General features: G+C 36.1%; 1 long non-coding RNA gene across 34 annotated transcripts in view; it reads left to right on the forward strand.

Moving 5' to 3' along the window:
* LOC101885358 (uncharacterized) overlaps positions 1 to 20,877 on the forward strand; it is a 32,965-nt gene extending 12,088 nt beyond the window's left edge. For 3 of the 34 annotated variants that reach the window (XR_015522101.1, XR_015522111.1, XR_015522103.1), the window contains 11 exons: positions 1,379 to 1,490; positions 9,750 to 10,124; positions 10,501 to 10,576; positions 16,771 to 16,825; positions 16,901 to 16,936; positions 17,338 to 17,362; positions 17,458 to 17,521; positions 17,850 to 17,973; positions 18,077 to 18,178; positions 19,590 to 19,667; positions 19,974 to 20,877. This is a non-coding gene — a long non-coding RNA (uncharacterized LOC101885358). Of the gene's footprint in view, positions 1 to 1,378; positions 1,491 to 8,190; positions 10,125 to 10,484; positions 10,577 to 16,770; positions 16,826 to 16,900; positions 16,937 to 17,337; positions 17,363 to 17,457; positions 17,522 to 17,849; positions 17,974 to 18,076; positions 18,179 to 19,589; positions 19,668 to 19,968 lie in introns of those variants that run through there. The other 31 variants (XR_015522102.1, XR_015522110.1, XR_015522105.1 and 28 more) reach the window with 20 other exon arrangements.
* Positions 20,878 to 21,318: the final 441 nt, after the last annotated feature.

The raw sequence follows: 21,318 nt of genomic DNA on the forward strand, positions 1-21,318 counted from the left end.
ACCTCAAAACGACTCTTGCGCCAAGCTGAAACTACCAAAAGACTATTGCGTCGCGTCTTGTGCCACACTGCGCCGGGTGTATGATAGGCCCCTTTATCTTAATTTCTTTATTGCCAAATACCTGTCATCATTTATCATTCAAATCATTCATTTTCTTGTCGGCTTAGTCCCTTTATTTATCCGGGGTCGCCACAGCGGAATGAACCGCCAACTTATCCTGCAAGTTTTTACGTAGCGGATGCCCTTTCAGCAACCTATCTCTGGGAAACATCCACACACACATTCACTCACACACTCATACACTACAGACAATTTAGCCTACCCAATTCACCTGTACCGCATGTGTTTGGACTGTGGAGGAAACCGGAGCACCCGGAGGAAACCCACACGAACGCAGGGAGAACATGCAAACTCCATACGGAAACGCCAACTGAGCCGAGGCTCGCACCAGCCACAAAGCGACCTTCTTGCTGTGAGGTGACAGCACTACCTAGTACGCCTTATTTTTATTGGTGCGTTGGCCAATTTAAAGGTTAAGTGTATGTACCCAGGCCTATTTAGAGTGTTGAGATGTTAAGATGTTACAGAGGGCTTATTTTATTTTTATGTTCCAACTTGGCCTGTAGTCTATGTTATGTATAAGTATGTTAACGCATATAAACGACTCATTCATGAAAAAAAGACAAAAGAGCTATGTGTATGTGCACATTTGGATAATGTCGAGCTATAAATGAGTTCGGGCTTTTAAAAAGCTGTCAATTAAAATGTACTTGTCGGGTTTGGGCTCTATCGAGCCTAACTTTTATAGCCTGATTACAGCTCTAGTTCAGACGCCTTCTTACAGTCAGCTATAACAGTTTCATTTCACCACCAGACACCCAAAAGGCAGGTACTGTGGGTTATCCATACTGTGACGAGGCACAATTTATTTAAATCTAACGAGAACATTAAAATGAGTAGCCTATTCCAAAGAAATTATAAAATTTTTGGGTCTTAAATTATATTTGTTGAGGTCTTAAAAAGGTCTTAAAAAGCATTAAATTTTTCTTTTAAAATGATGCAAGAACCCTGATTTACTCAAATTGTTTAGTAAAGGATTTAACTCATGGTTTTAACTGAGAAACTCTTCATGCTGTAAACTGTACATGGGTATTGTGTGTTTATTATTCTATATTCAGTGCTTATATTCAGACTATTCCTGCTTGATTTAAAATCACATATAGACAGAGAAAAATGTGATATCGAATTGTTAAAACATCTGTTTAATTATCAAGGAGAAGCATATTTCTGTTTAACATCATCATGTTTCAGGTTTACTGTTTATACCAGCAGAGCTTTAACTCGACTTTACATGTTTCTCCTGCTGCTTTGTGTGCAGGCATCAAATAAACCCTCATCATCATCATCATCATCATCATCATCATCCATGTGCTGAGTGTGTGTGTGTTGATGGAGAGAAGATGAACTGGGTCAGAAGAGTCCAAACTAAGGTCACACACACACACACACACACACACACACACACACACACACACACAGAGCACAGTGTTTCCTCTAAGATTTTTTCCCGCTGTGGCGGCAGGCCTTTTTTTTTTTTTTTTTTTTTTTTTTTTTACACAGATCTACCGACTACCTGTGGCGTTATTATTTGAGAGTTCTTTCACACCTGTGAATCGATTCAGTTGTTCCGAAACAGAGATTACAATTGTTACATTGTTGCTCTTTGCTCTTGGAGAGGTTCGCTTTCACACTGCAAAGTTTCTAATTGGACCAAAAGAGCTAAAACAAGTCAAGTGCGAGTAAACTCTCCTTACATTGGTCAGAGTGTCAGGGTTTATTTTGCAGCGTCCCGCTAAACTGTCAGGAGAGGTGGTGGTTTGGTGGTGATTGACAGGGTGCGCGTGACGTGTCTGAGGAGAGACGCGGTAGGGAGGGGTGAGAAGGGTGTGGGACGATGCCTATTTAAGGACCTAGAAACTTCCCACCCTACTCATAATTCTCTCTTCATATAGCCATAAGCCTATTACATATCCATAAATCACTGTGATATAACCGCACTCGGATTGGATCGCTTTCTCACTGCAATCGAACCGCTCCAGGGTTCGTTTCAATTGAGCCGAGACCACCTCATTCAAGCTATCTCGGAGCGATTACTTTGGCGCGGAACAGAGCGTCATTGCCCTGTTACATATGCCAAACGAACCGCGCTAACTGGGCAAACGAGATGCGTTCCGAAACAAAAATGTAGGTGTGAAAGCACCCTCAATGACAAATGTCGTGAGCGCAGTATTAGAAGTCGGGATCGCATTTATGTAATAGCCTACAGCATACAAATCTCTGTGCTTGCCCGCCGATTTCCTCTGCTCGTGCAAAAAAATTCTTGCGCGCCCCCTTAAATATAAGCCGCTTCAAGAATGCGCAGACCTTCATGTTCGCTCTCAAAAAAAGCTGCTGGGTGCGATTTAGTGCGTTTATGTAACGAGTATGTCTCGAGCATTTATTAGATTTGCTAGGAATGTTTATGAATGTCTCCAATAGTCCTACAGAGTAGCATTAATGCGGCCTGAAGTAAAGTGAATCGGCCATACGTCGGGTTTGCTGGCCTCACGCATCCTGCACCTGTCAGTCAGTCAGCACATCACCTTAAAGGGTAAACAAATGACGCACAGCAATACTTCGATTACAGAAAAGTTTAGGCTTTGTGTAGCTGTACTGTTGGTTAAAATGCTAAATGTAGTATAGACTTGGAATGGTGGACTTGAACAGACTTTAGATTTGTCCTTGTCATTAATGCTGATGATAAGTCTGATGTTGTATTACTGTGTTTGAGACATATGCTTACAATCTGTCATTTTCTGCTTAAAATCTGTCACTGACGTGATTTTTGTGAATGCAGAAAACTGGGTTGGTATTTTTGCATTTCGGCAGGTTTTGGATACTTTTTGGGCTGGAATCAGTTAGCTACATCTTGCAACACTGTGTGCACTTTCGGTTTCATTTTCACTGCTAAGAGTGGACACCCTCGGCAAGGAGTTGCTGCAGCGGAAGGGGCAGTGGGAGGAGCAGTTTTCTGAGCCCGCTAATCAATGACTTCACCCATCGCCTTGGACTGCTCTTTCACCGCGGAGAATTCCTGGGTGAACCCCCCCAACGATGTCACCAAACAGGCCAGCCTGGGATATAGGAGCATTAAGAAAGCGAGCTGTCAACGACACTCATATTCAATTCAATTAAAAATTCAGTTCATTATTTGTATAGCACTTATACAATGTATATTGTGTCAAAGCAGTTTCACATAAATGGTCATACAGGGTTCAACGCTAAGGATTTTTTGTACTGGTCTGATCGGGCCAGTGGTTCAGATTTTTACCTGCCCTGGCAAAATTTTCAATGACCCCACCAAAAAAAAAGAACTTAATAGCTATATTTTAGCCGCATATTTTAAATAATGTTTCAAAAATAAAGTTTGTGAATCTACAATTTTAATACTTAAAAAAATTTATTAAAGTGTTATGCAAGCAAAAAGAGTAGTATGGAAAATGTGGAGGTGTTTTATTACTGTTCGAAATTATTTAACAAAAGGTGGGCTGACTTGTCAAACTGACGGCAAACTGTGCCAAACATCACTTCATTTTTTTTGTCACGTTGTTCACATGTAAATGTCTGCTTCCAAGACATTAGAAACAGACATTTTCTTTTAGCCTTATATTTTGATATTGCCGCCATGTTGCTGTTTCTTCCCTGTTCTGGTTGTTACCAGGTTATGGAAAAAAATTGCATGCTCAAAAAATCAAATCAGAGGAGAGGAACCTTAAAGAAATATGGTGTTTACTACATCACAGACAAGGTAGTGTTTAAAGACTTAAAAGCACAAACTGCACGCAAGTGACAAATAGTCGCAGACAAATTAAATGTTAGTGACAAGGCAGTACTGTCCCAATCGGGCCAGTAATGATCCTGTCTACTGTCCCAAGCGTCTCTCACGCTGGCCCTGGGCCACCGGGCAGTCCTTATTGTTGAGCCCTGTCATAGTAACTGGATCAGGGTAGTTCAGTTTTTAGTGTTTAAGTTCAGTTTAGTTTAGCTCAGTTCAGTGTGGTTTAAAGTCATTACTGAGAGTCCAAGCACTGAAGAGCAAATCCATCAATGTGTAGCTCTACAGATCCTGAACCATGCAAGCCAGTGGCGACAGCGGAGAGGGGGAAAAAAAACTTCACCAATAGGAGAGTGAAGAAAAAAAAAAAACCTTGAAAGAAACCAGACTCAGTTCGGCACAACCATTTTAATTTCTCCGCTGGCCAAAAGTCTTGTGTAGAGCTGCAGTCTCAGCGGTGAAGGCTGGAAGCTAGCCTCAGCGAAGACTCGTCTGTCCCTGGAGCGTCACTGGAATCAGTCTCATGCTCTCCACTCCCTCATGACCACCAGCGCAGCAGCAGCTCCGGATACGGCCTGGTCCCGTATATGGACACCTTGGGATCATCTCGTCGCTGGTCTTGGATCCAATCAGTGACTCCGCTTAATCTGGGGACCTCGGGATGAGTATCCCCAGGTGGTAATGGAGAAAAAAAGAGAATAATTAGCGTAGCTGCTGTCCATAGTGTATATAAACAAGATGTAGAAACTTGTGTGGAAACCCACTAAGTGATGCACTGAGTGTATGCTTTACCAAACAGATAGGTCTTTGATCTAGTTTTGAACTGAGAGCGTGTCTGAGCTTCGAATGTTATTAGGAAGGTTATTCCAGAGTGTAGGAGCCATAAATAAGGCTCGACCTCCTTTACTCGATTTTTCTATTCTAGGTATTACCAGAAGCCCTGAGTTTTGAGATCTTAAAGAGCGAGTTGGATTGTAGCGAGACAGAAGGTTGGTTAGATAAACAGGAGCTAGATTAATTAGAGCTTTATAGGTGAGAAGTAATATTTTATATTTAATACAAAACTTAACAGGCAGCCAGTGTAAGGAGGATAAAATTGGGATGATATGATCATATTTTCTAGACCTGGTAAGAACTCTTACAGCTGCATTTTGTACTAATTGAAGTTTGTTAATAGAGGATGCTGGGTAGCCAGCAAATAGAGCATTACAGTAATCCAGCCTAGAAGTCATAAAAGCATGGACTAGCTTTTCTGCATCAGAGATTGATAGCATACTCGTAATTTAGCGATATTTCTCAGATGAAAGAAGGCAGTTTTTGTGACATGGGATTTATGATTTTTAATAGTTAAATTGCTGTCTAATATGACACCCAGGTCTTTTATAGTAGAGCTAACGCTAACTTTGTATCCCTCTAATTGTAGATTGAGCTGTGAGATCTGCTGTGTACAGGATTTAGGCCCAATAAGTAATAATTCAGTTTTTTCTGAGTTTAAGAGAAGAAAATTGTTGGTCATCTATACTTTAACATCTCTAATACACTCAGTTAGCTTAGACCAGGGGTTTTCAAAGTCTTAGACAATGGGCCTCCCTTTTGACACAACTTATCCATTGGTGCCCTCCTCCTCCCAAACACGCACACACACACACATACACACACACACATACATATATATATATATATATATATATATATATATATATATATATATATATATATATATATATATATATATATATATATATATATATAGTATATATATATATATATATATATATATATATATATATATATATATATATATACTATATATATATATATATATAGTATATATATATATATATATATATATATATATATATATATATATATATATACTATATATATATATATATATACAGTATATATAAAGACACATACAGATGTAAGACTATTAACTCACTTTTATCATCATTTGCATGAAAGTGCGATTATTTACAGAGTAATAACAAGTATTTTAATATAATGTTTTAAACTAGGATGATGGTTAATATGAATAGAACAGATCCAAGAACTGTTAATCCCAGTCAAAACAGTCAAAGTTTAGCGGGTCTCATGCTGTCATTAGCCAAAATATCTTGACAAACCACACTTAAAGGTCGTGGTTCATCAGCTGGTCCTGTCCACGTAAATCCTAAACTCAAATACTGATCATCATATCGTTGTCTTTTGGGTTTAAGCCCTGAACTTGAAGGCTTTGAATCGGGGGGTCTCAGAAACCGATCCATTGCAGGCACGTTCACACATATTGCTCAACCTGTGCAGTGCACATGCCCTTTTTAGTCCTGGATAGAAAGTGCCCTTCCAAAATGATCAAAAGTGCCCCCGCGATGCGGCACACCCTCGGTCCCGCCCTTCAGTAGGCGCGCGACAACACCGCTCGTGAGCACGCACGCGACAGACCCCTCCCCCTGTATTGGCAGGCTTGCCAAACAGAAGCGAATTTACAGCTATGGCCTTCTGGGTAAAAAAGGTTTTCTTATTTTTGATGTATTATTTTTTTTTAGCTTTGTTTAATTAAAACGCTTAAATATAATAAAAAATACATATAATAATTAAACTTAATAATTATATTTTTATTATATATTTTTCCCGCGCCTCCCCTGACATGCTCTGGCGCCCCCCAGGGGAGGCGCGCCTCACACTTTGAAAACCCCTGGCTTAGACAGTTCAGACATCTCATCAGGTTTAGTTGAAATATATAATTGAGTATCATCTGCATAGCAGTGAAAGCTGATCCCATGTCTTCTAATAATGTCTCCCAGTAGCAGCATGTAAATTGTAAACAGCAAAGGGCCTAAAACTGATCCTTGAGGCACCCCATACTTAACTGGGCTGACTTGTGAAGGCTGTCCATTAATTTTCACAAACTGGTAACGGTCAGTTAAGTATGACTTAAACCAGGGGTTTTCAAAGTCTAAGACAGTGGGCCTCCCTTTTGACACAACTTATCCATTGGCGCCCCCCTCCTCCCAAACACGCACACACACACACACATACATATATATATATATATATATATATATATATATATATATATATATATATATATATATATATATACATACATACATACATACATACATACATATATATATATATATATATATATATATATATATATATATATATATATATATATATATATACAGTATATATAAAGACACAGACAGATGTCAGACTGTTAACTCACTTTTATCATCATTTGCATGAAAGTGCAATTATTTACAGAGTAATAACAAGTATTTTAATATAACGTTTTTAAAACTAGGATGATGGCTCAATATGAATAGAACAGATCCAAGAACTGTTCATCCCAGTCAAAACAGTCGAAGTTTAGCGGGTCTCATGCTGTCATTAGCCAAAATATCTTGACAAACCACACATAAAGGTCGTGGTTCATCAGCTGGTCCTGTCCACGTAAATCCTAAACTCAAATACTGATCATCATATCGTCGTCTTTTGGGTTTAAGCCCTGAACTTGAAGGCTTTGAATCGGGGGGGTCCCAGAAACCGATCCATTGTATTAGCAGGCATATACCTGTATTGGCAGGCCAAACAAAAGCGAATTCACAGCTATGGCCTTCTGGGTAAAAAAAGGTTTTCTTATTTTTGACGTATTATTTTTTTTAGTTTTGTTTAATTATAACGTTTAAATATAATAAAAATACATATAATAATTAAACTTAATAATTATATTTTTATTATATAATATTTTTCCCGCGCCTCCCCTGACATGCTCTGGCGCCCCCCAGGGGAGGCGCGCCTCACACTTTGAAAACCCCTGACTTAAACCATTGTAGCTCTTGTCCCTGGACATCTGTATACTTTAAGTGATTTATGAGGATATTGTGGTCAATGGTGTCAAATGCCGCACTAAGATAGAGTAGAACTAATAGCGAGATGGTCACCCTTGGTCAGCAGCTAAGAGTAAATGAATGGTTATTTTCACTAATGCGGTTTCTGTACTGTGATGAGCCCTGAAACCTGACTGAAAGACTTCAAAAATATTGTTTGTCTGCAGAAAGGAGCATAATTGAGTAGAAACAACTTTTTCTAGTATTTTAGACACAAATGGAAGATTTGAAATAGGCCTATAATTAGCTACTGTAAGTTGTTGGGGTCCAGTTGAGGTTTCTTAATAATAAGCTTAATAACAGCTAGCTTGTAAGAGTTTGGAACATGGCCTATAGATAAAGAAGAGTTGATAATGTTAAGCAGAGGTTCTCCTATAGCAGGCAGCAATTCTTTCAGTAATTTTGTTGGAATTGAGTCCAGCATACACGTAGCTGGTTTAGAGCCATTTATAATTTTATCTAGCTCTTCCTGTTCTATGATTTTGAAGCACTGTAGGTTGTTGTTATGATTCAGTGAAACATTTACAGGATTTGGAGTATAAGCTGGTGTAGAAAGTTTAGCATCTCCTATTTTTTGTCTAAAACCTTCAATTTTATCACTGAAAAAATTAATGAAGTCATCACTACTACTTTGCGGTGGAACATTTTGTTTGACCGAATATTTGCTAATTTAGCGATAGTGTTAAATAAAAATCTAGGATTGTTATGATTATTTTCTATCAGTTTGCGCAGGTGCTCGGCCCTGGCAGATTTTAGAGCCCTCCTATAGCTGGACATACTGTCTTTGTACGCAATTCTAAAGACCTCTAAATTAGTTTTTTTCCATTTACGTTCCAGGGTACGTTGCTGTTTTAGAGCGCGAGTATGACTATTATACTATGGTGTAGTTTTATTCTCTCTAGCCTTTTTTAATTTGATGGGTGCCACAGTATTTAGTGTGCTAGTAAAGATGGCATCCACACTGCTGGTTACTACATCAAGTTCATTTGAGTTTGCGGGTGCATTACGAAATAGAGAAAGATCAGGTAAGTTATTTATAAATTCATCTTTGGTTGACGGAATGATAGCTTTACTTGGGCGAAATATTGCAGCGGGTTTGCTAATTTCAAGTAAAGAGCTTATATAGTAAGAGGTAGTGGTTTGTAATATTATCACTTTGTGTTATAATATTTACATCAATGACCTCATTTCCATAAGACAGAATTATATCTAATGCATGATTTAAGCGATGGGTTGGACCCACAACATTTTGCTGTTTCCCAAGCGAGTGTAGTAAATTCATAAACGCGAGCCCTAATGTATCATTAGCGTCATCTATGTGGATGTTAAGTTCACCGACAATTAGTATTTTATCAGTTTTGACTAGTAAGTCAAAAATAAAATTAGAAACCTCAAGAAAATTGACATAGGGTCCTGGGGGTCTATATATGGTGATTAAAGCAAGAGATAACAGGTTTTTGTAAAGTATCTGGAAGCTGAACACTAAGCGCTAATACTTCAAAGGAGCTAAACATAAGTCCGTTTCTCTGATTAACATTAAGGAAAACACTAAAGATTGATGCAACTCCACCACCACGACCAGTTTGACGAGCCTCATGTCTATATAAGTATCCTGGAGGAGTTGCTTCATTTAAGCTAATATAGTTATTTTGTTTTAGCCAGGTTTCAGTGAGACAGAGTGCATTAAGATTGTTTTCTGTTATTATTTAATTTATGATAAGTGCTTTAGGTGCTAGTTACCTGATGTTTAGGAGACTGAGCTTTACGAAATTTGTATTTTCACTTTTTACCAGTTTTTCTGGTTTGATTTTTAATAGATCATTTCTGGAGCACACAGTACGTTTGTTTCTTGATTTAATAATACGAGAAACAGACACATTCTCTATGGGATTAGCCAGATATGCATTACTGATGTTTAAGTGGGACGAACAAGATTCTATGTGTTTATAATGTGAACTTTGTGGATTTTTACTTACTAGTCAGATGGAGCTAAGTAATCTGGAGATGTTGTCAAACAGGAGTTCAGCTCCAGCTCGACTGGGGTGCAGGCCGTCAGCATGGAAAAGCCTAAGACGCTCCCAGAAAAGATTCCAGTTATTAGCAAAGAGCAATTTCTGTTCTTTACACCTACGATAGGTAGGAAGTGGCCCAGAAACAATGATCTGCGTGGCGGGCAAGATGCGTCGAACTGCCTCGATCAGGTTCCTGAAGTCCTTCTTCAGGATCTCTGACTGCCTGAGTCGGTGTCGTTCATCCCCACGAGGAGGACGACGGCACCAGGGCTCTCGGCAGCACCCAGGATCATTGTATTCTGTGTAGAAATGTTCTTAACTCGGGCACCAGGAAAGCAGAAAGTACGTACTTTTTTACCTTTGGACATACATACATACATACATACATAAACATGCACACACATATATATATATATATATATATATATATATATATATATATATATATATATATATATATATATATATATATATATATATATACTAGGAATGTGCGGAGCAGCCAGTATTTGTATCTGTATTTGAATTTGTTGAGGGGGGAAAAGTATTTGTATTTGTATTCGAGTAAAATTCAAAATGGCGCAAAAATATATATTTTTCTATTACACTTCTAATTTACGTTATAGTGATAGTATTGTTTAATTATACCCATTATATGAATTATAGACATGCAATATCTCTTAGGGAATTCTGCTCTTTCAGTAAACTGCTCTTTTAGATCACCAGCGAAACGCCAAGTGAATGGAAAACCAAGCTCGACCGCCGCTAACACGTCTTCTCCGACACTGGTAAAGGTAAGGCTTCTTCAAGTTGAAAGTCAGCTCAGCAGACGGGTTCTTTAGTCTCAGATTGGGTCTGAAGCAACAATTCTAACAAGCTAACTCACACAGCCGACTGATATAGCCCTAATTGGCTCATCAGTTTCAATTCTATTGGCGTTTCATTGGCCCAATTTTATATCTTCAGAAATTATTGGTCGTCTAAACCACTCCCAAAGTCTGTGTACCCAGGTGAAAAAAATATATAATTAAATGCAATTAAAATATACTTAAATACCCGCAAATACATTTTTAGTATATTGTTATTTTTTGTGTTAAATAAAAGTTTGATGGTTTTACACTTTAAATATACTAATTAAAAGTATGTTTATACTTCAGTAGGACTTTAGTACACTTGACAAAAGTATATTAAATACCAGTAATACTAATTTTTTAGTGTACTACAATAAAGTACACTACAAAAAAAAAAAACATCCAAAAGAGTTTTATTAGTGTTTTTTTCAAAAGCGTGCTTTAAATGCTTTAAACATTAGTTGATTTTTAGTACACTGTTTACATCTTAATCATAAGTTTAAAATAAGTTAATATATATAAAAAATCTATTAGTAATGTATTGTAGTAGAAGTACATTTTCCCAAAATTTCTTTACATTTCATATATGTGCTGTAATGTTGCATCTTACTTATATTTTTGTGTTCTCAGTTTTTGCTAAGTTTTTGTTCCCTCCCATAAGGTATTTTTGGACTTCTGGTTTATTGAACAAAAAGATTAAAGTGTTTTGATGAAGCACATATGCTGTTTTCTTTGTACACACAGTATCCCAGGTAAAAAAAAAAAAAAGTGCACCAAAATGCACTTTAAGTATACTTAGAGCACTTTTAGTACATTACTGAAAAGTGTACTATTTTCACACACTAATTTTGTACTTAATGTACTAAAAGATAGTATTAAGTACATTTTAAGATAAACTTAAGTACATCTAAGTGTACTCAACTGTGGTATTATGAGACACCATGAAGCTGATATAAAATGTGCTTTTAACATATTAAACATTTATTTAATGAATATATTTTGAAGGGATACTGTGTGTACAAAAAAACAGCATATGTGTTTCATCAAAACACTTTAATCTTTTTGTGCAATCTCAGCTAGAAGGGAACGTTCTCTTAACTTTGGCTAACATTCCCTACAGGTTGTGTTAATGTTTTAAAGAAAACATTTTAATGTATTATCCAATAAATATTCAAAAAATGTTTTTCCCAAAATAATGAACAAGAACATTCTAGCAATGTTTTGTAAATGTTGGTAAGGTACCAGATTAAACAACGTTCTCTTAGAAAATGTTTTCACAATGTTTCATAAAACCAAAAAAGAACATTCTCACAGTCACATGAGAGAAATGTCTTAAGAACATCATTAAGGTGTGAGATGTGGAATGTTCTTTGAAGAATGTTCTAGCAATAAGACATCTGAACAAAGCTAGCACATTTTATCTGCAACATTTTAAAAACATTTTAGGAGTATTGAAATGGCATCAGATTAAACATTGTTCTCTTCGAAAACGTTTTCACAATGTTTCATAAAACCAAAGTAAGAACATTCTCACAGTCACATTAGAGAAATGTTATAAGAACATGATTTCTTTTCAATATCAAGACAGAAAGACAATTAACATACTAATTTTAACCTGTACTTATTAAAATGTACAAAATGCTATGTTCAAACACTTATTGCAGGCCAATAAGTAAAACCTAGTGATTTAAAAAAATAGTGGCAAAGCACAGATTTAAAGTGACAATTAATTAGCATTTTATACAATTATTAAAATAAGTATTATGTGTCAGCAAATTATTCTTGTTTAATATACCAGATTTTTAAAAATCTTTTCTTTTTTTTTTTTTATTTGTTACACATGTTATACAATGAGCACTAGAATATAAGAAAATGCAGTGCTTTAAACTTTTTTCCACATTGCTACAGTAAAATTAAATATGTTAAATGGCTATAGAGAGTGTTTTATTTTTGGAAACAAAAAAGCAAACAAATAATCTTATTAACAGACATGTAGAATATTTAGAGAATATCTCAGGTAGTAGGCGTAGTCGCAACCTTGCGCAACGTTCCCTAAAAGTTCCCTAAAGGTAACAAAAGTCTCGGACCTTTACAAAACATTAAGGATGTTCTTAAAACGTTCTATTTTAGTCATAAAATAACGTTCCCAGTATGACTTTAGGAGAATGTTCTGTTTTGGTCATTCTATGGTCACATAATAACATTACAAAGAGAACCTTTCTAACATTAACAACGTTTTCACATGGTTCTCCTTTAGTCATACAATAACGTTTTGAATATGACTTTAAGAGGATGTTCTGTTTTGGTCATTCTATGGTCACATAATAACGTTACAAAGAGAAACTTTCTGACATTGCTGACTAAAATGCAAAAAAGGTGTGTTTTTATGGCCATTTGAAAGTGAAAGCAAACTTTGTCCCGCAGCACTAATAGACTGATTTCACGCGGCCGCCGTTATTAAAAGCAAAATCGAGGCTGTGGTGGGAAGAAACCCGGAAGTATCGTTGGGAGTTACATAGGAACGTTGTGTACCTGGCTGTATATCTTATCAGAGAAGAGAAAGTGACACAAATTTATAGTTTCATCGCCTTCCGAGTGACCCGAAGGTCCGTTCTGAATAAATGGTGAAAATAAAAAGGCATATCAGAGCTAATTTTCAGCTAAGTTAAGGGAAATGGCATTAGTAGTTTTAGATGCCATTTATTAAACTCAAGTTAATGAACTGATTCTTTCACTATATTTTTCACGAAACTATACTTTTCACTAGAGCTGTGAACCTACACTAGTCTCACGGTTCGGTTTGGTTACGATTATCATGCCATCGATTCGGGTGAATTCCATATTTCGGTGCATTGACGGTGCTTTTCATACACAGTTTTATATTTTCTTCACAGCAGCAGTTCTTGTATTAAATGTATGAATATATTTATATATTATTTGTAATACAATTTTGTCATTTAATACAAACAGTATATAAACTGTAACTTTAAACAAAACGAGCAATAAGCAAATAATATAAACAAATATAAATATCCAGCTCAATTTCTGATCCTTGTCTAGTTCTCTTACACCTCTTTGATTGGTCACACCCTCAACAAAAATGGTTGCGATTGGTTCTTGCGCGCTGCGCTCTTCACAGATGAGTGATAAGTGGCAGGCGGCAGCGGCGATCTCACAGCTGATGTATGATAGACACGGTGGAGAAAACTGTAGACACGCGCTCGTTTCTTTGTCCAGAAGTAACGCTGTAAAACAGCCGGGAGGAGAAGAAAAGCCACGCCAGCAGGTCAAAATGGGCCACTGTGTGTGTGTGTGTGTGTGTGTGTGTGTGTGTGTGTGTGTGTGTGTGTGTGTGTGTGTGTGTGTGTGTGAGAGAGAGAGAGAGCGAGAAAAAGAGAGACATTGAGTATTTTCATTCTCTCGATCTCAGTGAGATAGGGGCTTTTGTTGTATATGTCAGTGAAAGACTACTCCAGCAAACAGTTTATGAGTTTTAAGTAGTTAAAGCGTTGTAAATACTCGCGATCGCCTCCCTCGCGACAGAGCGCATATGAAGTAAATGACGTCAGTAATAACCGGTTATGATTATTACTGAACCAATATCGAATTGTCTGCGTCTGCAACCAGGTGCACCGAAGAAACGATTAATTTTGACACCCCTACTTTTTACGATATTGAATTTAAAGAAAAACCGTCAAAAGCATCCCCACGGTGTTTAACTGGTGCCATGAGCTGAAACCTAGGAGGATACTTAAGTGTATTACTCTTACAGAGACTGTGATGTTGTTCAATGCTAATTTGCTTTTAATTGTTTATATTAAACTGACTGAATGATATTAAAGTGATGTTTACACCATTTCTGCATTTTGAAATCTCGGCAACAGCCGGAGGTTTGTAGTGCACAGCATGTTACTACAGTGCTGGTCCTATACTTCCAGGTTTCTTCCCACTGAAGCCTCGCTTTGGTTTTTTAAAATGGCGGCCGCGTGAAATAAGCGTATTCTAATAGCTAGGGATGGCTGACGTGAAACTGACGTTTCGACACAGTGTCAAGGTCTCGAAGCGCAAGTGTTTCTAAACAATGCACCGAAGCATGATTCGAAACACCCAGGTCAGGTTACCAAAGTGTTTCGAAACACCTGGTCACGTGAGTAAAGCGATTCAAAGCATTGATCAGTTCAGAAGCATTTCAAGACCTGGAGAATCTGCATTTGACTCACAGGGTCTGTAAATACTTCTGTCATATGGCCTAGTGAACCGTGCGAGTGCACCTTGATACTATAGTTGAAATCACTTTTGGGTTCGAATCCCGACTTGTACAAATACTTTAAAATCATGATTTAGGTATTTTAATAATGTTACTGTTTTATGGTGTAGTCTAGATAGGATACAGCTGCTGATACGCCATCAATTTACCATAATTTTTGTAACACTGTAAAACAATGATTATTATTTTTACAGTAAAGTGATGGGTTTAGGTTTTGGGTAGACGTTAATAAAATACAATGGGATTTTTCATTAATAATATAAATAATTATTGTTACCTTCTGGCCACACCTGTGTCTGATCTAGCAACAACCCTGTTTTTTGATCAAAACAAGACATTTATTCACACAGTGTTTATTTAGTGTCAGACCAATATTAAAACAAAACGATACAAGAACAGAGCTTTTCAAACTGATATTAAAACATTTCAAAATTGCTGTAACAGGCCAAATTCAAACCTACTATCCCCGCATGGTAGTCAAGAACCCTAACCGCTCCACTAAATCATTTGAAGGGTTAAGGCTAAAAAGTGGGGTTTAATAGCTCAATTTGCTCAACTGTTCTTCGCTGAAGCTGTTCCAGAGCAATACATAAAAAATGACTACTAGGTGCCACCGTAGAGTGGGTTTCAAAACATTTTGAAGCTTAAACACATTTGCTTTCCCTGGTGACAAAAAAGTATACTAAATTGTATTGCAAATATAAAGTATACCTAATTTAAATATATTAAAAATGTATTATTACCATACTTTTATATATAGCTTTTAACACTTAAAAATAATTGTAATTTAATATATTTTTTAAAAATATATTTTAGATTTTTTTTATTTCTATCTATCTATCTATCTATCTATCTATCTATCTATCTATCTATCTATCTATCTATCTATCTATCTATCTATCTATCTATCTATCTATCTATCTATCTATCTATCTATCTATCTATCTATCTATCTATCTATCTATCTACCCATTTAAAACATTTGTAAATAGTGTGCAAACATACACTGTTAAAACAATTGCCAGAAACTCACAGCGTTATTGTATCCTTTTACTGGATTCAACTGTAAAAAATCACAGTAATATTATGTAGGCCTACTTAAAATTTTATTGTGACATTACGGTTGGCAGCAAAGGGCAATATGTATTGCACATTAGTTATAGGGATTCAAATTCTTTTTATTTTTGCATAAAAATTGATACAGTAGAGCAAGCTCTATATATGAAAGATATGTTTTTCATATCTTTAAATTTGGCTACCAACATCTTATAAGGTAACATGTAAATATGATTTTTTTTATGAACATAATTTTGTGCTTAGCCAAAACGTAATAAATTGTAACAAAAATAATTGATTCATGAAACCAAAAAAGTGTTAAACACACCCTGAGGTTAGGAATCTGCCCTACCGACTAATTTAAAATGACACAATCTTAATAAATAAACCAAAAACCGATTCATAGAACTGAGCCGATTCGACTAGACCGCAAACAAGCACAGTCACCACAAGCAATGCCTCATTTAAACCATACCCATACCCGTCGATGACTTAACAGATTTATCCACGGTAAGCGTTGAAATGTCCAGTTCAGTTAAATGATTAATTTGTGTATATTTTTGTACGGTGCATGTCATTTAACAGAATTAACCAAGTAAGTTAGCTTTAGTTGTAACGTTAGGTTGATATGCCATGATGTTAACAGACGGGTTAAGCGCCATTTTTAAACAAGAAATTAACAGACCACACTTGTAAGTTAAGGTTAGTGCTTGTCAGGTAACACTATTAGAGGTTTTTAGCATAATGTCAGTTACCAAAAAAAGAAAGGTGGTTTTCAGTTAACTTTAACTGTTAACTGCCCTCTCTATTTCAGCACAACATTGAACTGAAGGTGAGGTACTTCACATGACCATGAGGGATAAGTTAAGGTAAGTGTCATTATGAAAACAAGAAATTTCTCTTAACTTTAATTGAATTAGTGTTAACTGCATTCTCTATTTCAGCACAAAATTGAAGTGACCATGTGGAATACAGTTAAGGTAAGCTGGCCTTCACATAGTCATTATGACCATCTTCAACCAATAAAATGTTATTGTCATAGATTATGGCAAATGCAAAGTAAATTAACCACATAACAGTGGTCAGTTGTTTTTGTAACATAACAGTAGGTAATATACAGTGAATAATTATTTAGCATTTAAAGAGTCTTTTAAGATTATTCAGATTTTCATGTTGGCAGTGATGAGCTAAAGCTGTCTGACTGAAAATTAAGTCTGTTTGCATATACCCCATTCAGTTGTATTTTTAAGCTAACATTAGCATAGTACATGTTAATTGTCTATTTCTTAGGGGTAATTTTAATGCATTACTAACTTTTATTAATGAGAACTTACTGTATAGAGTCACTGATTATATATTTTATTTTATTTTTGTGGTTTAGGTGTACATAATGGCTAAAGTGCATGGTGAGTGTATATCATAATCATTCAGATTGGTATGGTGGTACTATAGATTTAGATTATCAAATGTTGAGTCTTATTTGACCTCTTATATCCATCAGTTTTTGCAGCCTTGCGCCAGACCCATGGATGTTGAAAAAGTGTGATGCCACCCCTCGCCTGAAGGTAATGTTGATGTCTTCTTCGTTTTCATTAGATTTTTAAATGTCCAGTTGTTTACAGATTTGTTGTGAGCAGTTTCATGTACAAACTCATTTTCTTCTTGCAATAGTTCCAACATTAAAAAAATCTGGTGTTAAAAACAACCACAGCTAGGCTAGTTGGCTACCAAGTGCTGAGTAAATATTAGCCAAAGATTTTTTTTAAATATAGTTTTTGTGTTTTCTTAGCAATTTTAACCAGCCATTTTAGTAGGCAGTGTATGGAAGGTGAATGTCAACTTATTTGTACAAACAAATTTAATTATTCACAAACTCAGTCTTTCTTTTCCCAGCAATACTACAACATTAAACAACAGTTTTATTCCTTGGGTCAAGTGATCATGGGATCTCATCTGGATTTAATATGGTCTGAATTTGAAGTATGCTGAAGATGCCTTTTGCACTGTGGAACTTAAGGTAAAGTCTACATTTAATATTGTACTTGAGGGTTTGTTTTAGGGGTTAAACAAGGAATGTATAGGAGCACAAGCAGTCATCTTTAATACGATGTGTGTTGCAGACTTAATTTGTGTGTATGTGCTGGAGACCAGAGAGGATGCTGTCCTTAAAAGGATGGAGCTGTTATGCTGGATTGAGACCAAATGTGAACTACAGTATTCAGGTGAGTGTAATAGGTACAAGTCATTGCAAATAGATTAAAAAGAGGGGAATTTGTACTGGACAGCAAAAATGAAGTAAAATGCAAAACACGATTGTGAATGTGTGATATTCACTTCATCTCTGTTTTTTCACTTTTTTTTAATGTGAAACATATGTATAACATTGTTTCCAACCAACTGAATGTGTTCTCTTACTATCGTCAAGTAGTGTTAGGGTGCTTTCACACCTACACTTTTGTTTCGGAACGTATCTCGTTTGCCCAGTTAGCGCGGTTCGATTGGCATATGTGAACAGGGCAATCGCGCTCTGTTCCGCGCCAAAGTAATCGCTCCGAGATCGCTTGAATGAGGTGGTCTCGGCTCGATTGAAACGAACCCTGGAGCGGTTCGATTGCAGTGAGAAAGCGATCCGATCCGAGCGCGGTTATATCACAGTGTTTTATGGATATGTAATAGGCTTACGGCTATATGAAGAGAGAATTATGAGTAGGGCGGGAATTTTCGCGAGTCTCCGGATGCCCGCAAACGAGTGATGATCTCCCGGTAATCTCGCGTCTCTCTCCCAGTCCTCAAATAGGCATCGTCGCGCACCCTTCTCACCCCTCCCCACCGTGTCTCTCCTTAGACACGTCACGCGCGCGCATCCTGTCAATCACCACCAAACCACCACCTCTCCTGACAGCTGAGCGGGACACTGCAAAATAAACCCTGACACTCTGACCAATGTAAGGAGAGTTTACTCGCACGTGACTTGTTTTAGCTCTTTTGGTCCGATTAGAAACTTTGCAGTGTGAAAGCGAACCGCTCCAAGAAGAGCAACAATGTAACAATTTTAATCTCTGTTTCGGAACAACTGAATCGATTGACAGGTGTGAAAGCACCCTAAATGTTATAACAACTCTTTATTTGGTACCTTATATCCAGGTTTGTTTGTAATGTAAGGGTGAGAAAATAACAAAATTATAATTTTAAGGTGAATTACCCAATTAATTAGTTAAAATAATTTAAATAATAATTCAATCCAATCTGACAATTCTATATCTTTTTTAAATGAATGTGTATTTGTAAATACAGATGTGTACACATATCTGATATTTGTTACATTCACACTTCGTTGCAAACCTGTATTTCTTAATTTCACTAGATAAGTCATATTTTAGCTCAAGAAAAATGTAAGGATTACTGTATGAAAATATATTTAAACAGTTTGTTTTTGCTGCCTTTTTGTGTAATCTTGACCACCAAATGAGCTTTAGTTGCATAGTGATTGCTTTTTATGTTGTGTTAAACATTATAATTTATAATAATTTAGCTTATTTCTCATTTGTTCCTGATTTCTCTGGCTGATTCTCATGTTACTGTCCCTAAATGTATAAAAGGGTAAAATGTCATAAGTTTCTCTTTTTGCCTTAGCAACTCCGGCAAGATGCACACTCACAGAGACATCTGCCATTGAATCCTCAAAGGACAAGATGGACCCTCACAGGCAAGGTCAACGAGCTCATATATTCTGTACATCATTACCTTTTAAATTAATTTAGTTAAATTATTCATTTTGTATTTCCTTTATCTACCTACATGTCAGGGAGTACTGAATAAAAAATAAAATTATTGCTAAAAATAATACAGTTAAGCTGTTCTACATTATTATAGAGTGATTGTAGTCTTTAATTTGATCTTTTTTATTTAAAAAAGTTCATTTTTGTCTTTATAATGCTATTATAATGCTATAAATGTGACATATGCTACCATCACTGACATACTGTATGCTGTCAATGTCTAATGTATCCAGAGCAGATGCTGTGATGATCATGGATGAGGCAAGAGCATGACCGTGACAGACAAGTTTCTGCATTGATTCCATGGGCTATTCTGAACACCTGCCGTTGACCGTCTCAAACCAGCACCTTCTCCATGACGGACACTCATCGTTCTCAAGCCTTCCAGAGTCTTTTAGACCACAGCTCTACCTTTATGTTTGACCAGAAGAGAATTGGTCCCTGAGCCTGGTTTCTTTAAAGTTTGTTCTTTATTTCCATCAACCAGTGGAGTTCTGTTTCTGTCCACTGTCCCTTTGGCTTGCTTGATCAGAGCTGGACCTTCCTTTAACAGTGACAGTTGTATTAAACTGAAGTGAATCAGTTTTGATTAAACTTTTAATTATAACTACACTACCATTTTACCACTACTCTCTCATCCCTGCCTGATATGCTGGAATGTTACACAATTTTAAATATTATGACTTTTTGTCTTTATATATGTAAACTATTTTTGCAAAATTATTTTCAAAACCACAGAAATCTAAAATTTACCCCTACACCATCAAGCTAATAAAGAGAATTGGGACACTGGACCTCTTCGTGTGAATGCATGAACCTTAGCCCTTCTAAGGTGTAGAATTGGGATTGGGCCTTAATCAAAGGCTCCACTATAGGGATATGGTGAGATTTGATGTTTGTTATGCACTTGTTTGTTGAAGCACAGTACATTTTGTACACATGAGCAGACTTTGCACATTCATGGACTTTCTGCAATGTCATGGCATTTTAAAAGATCTGTTCTTAAATTGTCATGTTTTGTACTGAAGGACATTTTCTGCAATATTTTGTACTATTTTTAATAGACTAAAAATATATTTTTTAATGATTCTGTAAAACATTTAAACCCTTTTGAGGTTTTAATAAAAACAATTTGAATTGTTCCTTGTGTGTATTTGCCTTTTATTGAAGTTGCATTTAACATATATTTTGTAATAAAATAATATATTTATGGTATATTGTGTGTGTGTTTTAAATGCGCTAATTCATTTCTAATGTACTTATAATACATAAAAAATACACTTTAATATCACTAAGCAAGCATGAAATTAGCATACATGTCATGCTTATTTAAAGTGTACTAAATATACTTAAAGTTGTTCCAATTTAGCACACAAAAGTACACTAAATACACTTAAATGTGTACTTTAGTGCAATTTTTTTTCAACTAAAATATACTTAGCACAAAATTAATATGTCCAAAATGTCACACTTTAAGTTAACTAATCATTAATATACTTAAAATATACTGACAATTAGTACGGATCAAAGTATACTAAGCATATTTATTTTTCACTAGGGCTGGGAAGTGAAATAAAACAATA

Source organism: Danio rerio, chromosome 22 (genome assembly GCF_052040795.2).
Source record: "Danio rerio strain M-AB ecotype USA chromosome 22, GRCz13ab, whole genome shotgun sequence".
In the NCBI taxonomy this organism is placed as follows: Eukaryota; Metazoa; Chordata; class Actinopteri; order Cypriniformes; family Danionidae; genus Danio; species Danio rerio.